Here is a 6,914-nt window from a genome sequence, read left to right on the forward strand (position 1 = left end):
TGAATTTAGCCATATGGATTGGCTTGTAATGTTTAGTGTTTGGTTTTGTATATAGCCATGCGAGTTGGCTTATTTTGGTTGATTTGGTTGTATATATATATATGCAAATGGCCTTTTTCTTGTGTTGACAATTGCTATGCAAATGATTGTGGTAAAGGGTTGATATTTGAGAATTTGTATGCTTATGAGTTTAGGCAAAATGATGCATAATTGGAAGTGTCCACATTGATGATTTGTGAAAGTGAGGTTTGGTATGAAATTGAATGACATATTGTGGCATTTGTGTGCCTTGTATAAGTTGATATTGAAATGGTATGAATTAAGATTATTTGAGATCGGATGAATGCCTATTTATGTCATGTTTGGTGCCATTTGGTTTGGTGTAGGTGTATGCAAATTTGGGTGGCAAGATTGCTACGTAAATAGCCTATTTTTATCCACATGGGCAAAGACATGGGTGTAACACCCCTAACTCGTGACCGTCGCCGGTGTCGGACATGAGGGGTTAACGGCCAAATCCTCTCAAGGTACCAACCAATTTGACATTTCCAGTCAGGCTGGAAAACTGCGTCACCGTCGTCTTAAAAATCATATCTCGAGTTTCAAAACTCAGAAACTGGTTTCGTAAATTTTCCCTGAATTTAGACTCACATACCCATCCATGGATTTATTTCTAGAATTTTTGGTCGGGCCAATTGGTACAGTTTATTAGTTAAAGTCACCCATGTTACAGGGATCGACTGCTCTGACCTTCGCGCGTTACAACTTGAATATCTCTCTGTACAGGGTTTTAATACTGGTTCCATTTGTTTCTAATGAAACTAAACTCAAAATGGAATCTGTACATATAAGGCATGACTCCTAATTCTTTCTGGATAATTTATGGTAAATTTTCAAAGTCGCGACAGGGGACCCAGAAACCGTTCTGGCCCTGTCTCACGAGAACTTTAATATTTCTCAGTATACTGCTCATATGGTCGTTTCGTTTCGTCCATATAAAAATAGATTCATCAAGGTTAAATTTCATTATTTACTCACTATTTAATTCTACTTCTACTATTTTTAGTGATTTTTCAATCTCATCTCACTGCTGCTGTCCGCAACAGTTACTGCAGTAGACTATGCCAATTTCATGAATCTTTCCTTGGCCTTAATCATCCATCATACATGACACAAATTATGGCCACCTTATCGAAATTAAAGTTTCTAAGACTCGTGGCTATAAGTTCTAGCATCCCACTCGGCGACCACATAGGCCATTTTCACATGGCTTAAAGTTTACAACCCTCAATTCGACAAAATATAATAGCCTATACATGCCAAATGTTCTTCAACAACGAAAACAATACCACAAGATTTCAGCCGGTGTGATGACTTCAACGACGGTCCCGATCACGCAAACAATAAGAGTCCGAGAGACCTAAAATGGGTGACAAGAAAAACACCGAGTGAGTTTACAACTCAGTAAGTCATAAGCATTCATCAATCCACTGATAAAGTTACTACAACATGTACAACAAACGAGGCTAGGTACTCATCCATATCGAATCTATACCGTAATACCTCGGACCTTTCGGTCCAATCTCGTACCAAGTCATACGTCCACATTTCATATTCTACACAACAAGATAATCAAGCATTTTTACACGTTAACTCATTTTCCAGCACAACCATACAATTTCAATCATCACATAGATTTAAGGCTTGCCAAATTCAATCCCCAAGCATGAACGAATTCTCTATTCGTCATGAGCTCGAGGTACTTACCCGATCCGCTGTCCATACTCAATTCAATGGAGACACACCTCCATATATATAGCGTTACGCACACACAGTGCTTACTACTCGATTTCGCACACTTAGTGCCACGCAATTTAAGCCCGCACACATAGTGCCATACCCTTCGAGCTCGCACACCCAGTGCTGTATTTTTCCAGCATGCACATTTAGTGCCATATATTTCCAGCACGCACACTTAGTGCCATATATTTCCAGCACGCACACTTAGTGCCAATCTCGTCACCATACACACGTATTGCCCAGACACATAGTGCCGAAAGCAAACTTTCTACACATTCCACTATTTCTTTTACATTCAACAATTATCCTCATTCCATACACATACAATTTCATTTATACATATATATAGCATTCCATTAAACACAATTGCATAGATTTTCCAATCATTTAAGCAATATCAAACATATGTGTAATGACTTACCTTGTTTGGGGTAGAATGGTTCCAAATCGGCTACTCGTTTGCTTTCTCCTTTCCTTTGTCCAATCTAGTTTCCCTTTGCTCTTGAGCTAAATCAAACAATTTATCTCTCCATCAAACACAAACATACGGCATTCACATGCATTATTATGGTTATTGCCGAATACTTAACACAACTAAGTTGAAAATTTACTCAATCTCATCTTAATTTATTGCTACTTATTTATCAAAGTTTCCAATACAAGGTATTTAACACCTATGCCCATTTATACCCCATATGGCGAATGCTTCATTCCTTACCCAATTAACCATCCAACAATTTTTCAGCCTCATTACCACCCTTTTCATGTCTAATTGTTTAAATACTCTCAAGCTCATTCACAAGTACTATTATACATCTCATTAAGAATTAATCATTTTGCAACATAAATTCTATAGCATGGCCGAATACTCATGCACACACACACATAACAACAAGAACTCAATGGCACAAAATTTCCTTTTGTTAAACATTCGAACTCACTCATCTCCATGCTTTCATCACAACAACATCAAAACACTCACCAAGGAAAACAACATGCATGGCCGAATGTTCTAGTCACCTCAAAATCACAATTTCTAACATGGGTCACCTTATTTATGGCTTAGAAACCACATGGTTGCTCTCTTTTCTCCCTTAGAATCGGCCAAGAAGAATCAAGAACAAGGGCTTGTTTCTTTCACCCATTTCTAATTATTCCTTACATCATAAAGGCAACAACCATCTCCTTAAACATCCTCCATGGCGAACACTTGTATTACTACCACCTTCAAATTTTTTTTGACATGAGCAAGTAAAGGACTTAGTAACTAGCTTCATACATGCAAAGATTTCAAAGACTAACATGGATTCCATACCTTAGTTCAAGCTCAAGTGACCGAATGCTAAGTCTTCCCTTTTCTTCTTGAAGGATCGGCTAAGCTAGGAGGAAGATGAGCCAATATTTTTTTTTTTTTTCAATTTCCTTTCTTCTATTCGGCCAAGGCACCCATGGATGAGCAACAAATTTTTCTTCCCCTTTTTCTTCTTTGTTTCTCATGGCAAAAGAGCATCCACACCCATTTTTTTTTTGTTTCATCATTATCTTTTCTTTTTTTATTATTTTATTCTCCTTACATCATGCACTAGGCCAACATGTCTAGGACATGTTTTCCTTGCCCATCACCTAGTCATGGCCGGCCACTCACCTTAGGAAAAGGGGTTATTTGACATGCAAGGACAACCCTTTTCCCACATGTATTAATAGGCCACCTTACATTTGCCTAGCACATTTCTAAATTTTCTCACATAAGTCCTAATCACTAAAATTCACCTATAATTAGGCAAAAATTCAATAAAGAAATTATCACACATGCATATTCATATATTCGACATAAGAACTATCATACTCAAATAATTTAGTGACTCGGTTTAGCGGTCCCGAAACCGGTTTCCGACTAGGGTCACTTTAGGGCTGTCACAATGGGCGTGTGTCTCAGCCGTGTGTGACACACGGTTAGGTTACACGGCCGTGTGTCCCCTGGTGTTGATTTAGAAATCAAGTCAGTATGCTCCACATGGCTCAGCAAACGGGCGTGTGACTTGGCCGTGTGGCATAAGTCAGTATACCCTATAGGTTTGACATGGCCTAGCACAGGGGCTTGTGTGGCCATTTCGAAAGGTACATAGGCTGGTCACACGGGTGTGTGGTTGGCTGTGTGACCCAAGTCAGAGAGTTACACGGGGTCGGACACGGGCTAGAACACGGCCATGTGAGACCATTTTGAATGTCCACACGACCTGTGACACTGGCGTGTCTTTGGCAGTGTAAGACATAAAGCCGAGCCATATGGGCGTGTGTCCCCTATATTTCGAAAAATTTTCTAAATTTTTGAAATTTTCTTGAGTTATCAGTTTAGCCCGAACCACTCCTAAAGCATGATTTGGTCCTCGTAGGCTTGTTTTAGGGTCAATGTGAATGATTTTGAATGATGTTTATTTGAAATTTGAAAATGTATGTGAAATGTATGTTTAATTGTATAATCTGTCCGAGTAAGGCTCCGTAACCCTATTCCAGCATTGAATACAGGTGAGGGGTGTTACACCAACCACCCCCTATAGGTTTCAATTTATAATTTCTTTATCAAGTAAATTTTAGATTCTCATATTTTAAATGTAATTGTATTTCAATATTTCAATTGTTTTTAAATTTTTATAGTAACTTGTAATTTTAATTTTTAGTACTTTTTAAGTTTAGAAAATAAAATACTATTTTAAAATAAAATTTATAAGTGGAGGAACCATATCAAATTTTGATAAATTTAAAAGTGGATAGACTATATTGAAATTTTGATAAACTTTCAGGGCTATCCTGATATTACTCCATTCTACATTTTAGCATTTCATTTTCCCAAAGCGGAAGACGGTTTCGGCGGAATACGACTTTTAAGTCGTTCCTGCTTGCTCCAGCCATTTTAACTGAAGTCGGACTCTAGAGGTGCCGGTTCTGAAGCCAGACACTCCAGCTGCCGATAAATTATAAAACCCATACACTTTGTAAAATAATCTTTCTCACTCGTGTATATATAGGAAAAACAGCATTCTGCTGTGAGCTTGCTAATAAGCTTTTACCTATTAAACAAGTTACTCTTATAATTTATGGTATTTTTTTTATAATAATCGGTATATTCTCGTAAATTTTGGTATTTCTCTTAATTTTTATATTTTCTCATTTTTTTATATCCTCGTAATTTTACTATTCTATCAAAATTCTTTTGTATGATTTCGAAATGAGGAATTGATACAAGATAAATTTTGGAGTAAGAATATATTATTTTTAAATATTAAAACTTACAATGGTATTTTGTTAAGGAAAAAGTTGATAACTTTTAAATTATTATATTTTAGAAAAATTTAGTAAGTAAAAATTTATATTTCATGATAATTTAAAAATATATAAATAAATAAATAAAACAAATTTACTAAGGCGAACCAAAATTGATGTACATATTATTATTTTTGGCAGTCCCCCATATCTTTGGTACTTCCTCACAGTTTTTGGCAGCGGCGAAAATTAGAAAAAAATTTTAGGAGCTGAAATTAAATTATAATTTTTACGATACAAAAAATATAATTTTACTATTTTAAAAGCTTATATATTTATAATTTTTAGAAGATTAAATCAAATTTTTATATTTTAAAGAGGCCAAAGTATAATTTTACCTTTATTAATTTAAAATTTTAAAAATCTTAAGGAGCCTAAATGAAAATTTTTCATTTTATAAAGGATCGGGGCGCTGTCAGCCCCCTAGGTTCGCCCCCAACTTTTAGTATTGTATCAAAAATAAGATTTGGTATGAAATATGATTTTGGAGCAAATAAAAAATATTATTTTTAAAAATTAAAATTTTCAATGGGATTTTGTAATGAAAAACTATTATAACTATTAAATTATAATTTTAAAATGCTAAAATTTGTTATTGAAAAAAATTATATTTCATGATAATTTTCAAAATTTTATGAGACATTAAATGAATGAAAAATTTAATAAAATGAATTTATTTTATTAAATCTTAAAAGTAGATCATATATTAATGTTTACATTATAGTATTATATATTTAATTTTATATAAATTACATTCTATATAGAAATATATTATAAAGTAGAAAATAGGCCAAATTTGAGCCTTTAATGTTAGAGCCCAAGGTAGACTAATTTTAAACAAGCTTAATGTTTTCTCCTAAGCTCATTTTTGGGATATCATACTTTTGTCCAAACTTTCTCATATTCCAAATCTATTTTTCAGAGTCGATATTATTGGAAAGACTTTACCTGAATACCACCTTGGCTCAAACAGAATATGCTCGGACCATAAAATAGATTAAGACACCAATGATTACAAAAAAAAAAAAACTAAAATATGATTAACATCTTTTATATAAAAATTAAACATCTTATTAAAATAATATCCTAACAAAAATTATTATTTTATCCCACTTAGTAATAAAACTAACTCTATTAAAATTTAAGACAAAAGGTTGCTGCGGGAACTAATTTAGTAAATAATATACTTCATATTATTTAGTTGTTGTTATAGATAAAAATCGTTATAAAAAGTAAAAATATATTCATCACAAAAACATTGTTAAGACCGAATAAAATATGGATACTTATTAAGCACTAAAATAAAATACTATAAATTTCAATCATGTGATAAATAATAAAAAATTATAAGGACAATTTAATAAAATATTATTTTTAGTAATTTTACATTTTCAACCAAACAAAAAAAATTATATTTTATTTAAATGAACCAAGTAAAATAATGGCTTACCTTTTGGCCCCAAATATAGTTAATATATCACTTTGATACATGTACTATTTTTTTATTAATTTAGTCCATATGTTTTCATTATGTTATAGTTTCTATTAAAAAAGTTAAGTTAATCAATAACACTACCACAGGTCAAGAAAAAAAACTACTTACAATTTTAAAATATATATCATAAAAATTAAAAAATATTAAAATCTAAAAAAATCTTAAAACTTACAAAACTATAAAAAAAACTAAAAAACTCATACTTTTTATTCAATAAATAATAAAGAGGGTTAAGAAATAAGAAAATAAAATAATAAAAGAGAACATATTTTATTGATCAATAGGGATGTGTACAATG

General features: G+C 32.9%; 1 long non-coding RNA gene across 1 annotated transcript; it reads right to left on the bottom strand.

Annotated features, from left to right (window-relative positions):
* Positions 1-1,219: 1,219 nt before the first annotated feature.
* LOC128286542 (uncharacterized) lies at positions 1,220-3,294 on the bottom strand. The gene is made up of 3 exons (XR_008277147.1): positions 3,116-3,294; positions 2,222-2,307; positions 1,220-1,420 (listed from the first exon to the last, which is right to left on the bottom strand). It is a non-coding gene; the product is annotated as an uncharacterized LOC128286542 (long non-coding RNA).
* Between the last annotated feature and the right edge of the window lie 3,620 nt (positions 3,295-6,914).

Source organism: Gossypium arboreum, chromosome 13 (genome assembly GCF_025698485.1).
Source record: "Gossypium arboreum isolate Shixiya-1 chromosome 13, ASM2569848v2, whole genome shotgun sequence".
In the NCBI taxonomy this organism is placed as follows: domain Eukaryota; kingdom Viridiplantae; phylum Streptophyta; class Magnoliopsida; order Malvales; family Malvaceae; genus Gossypium; species Gossypium arboreum.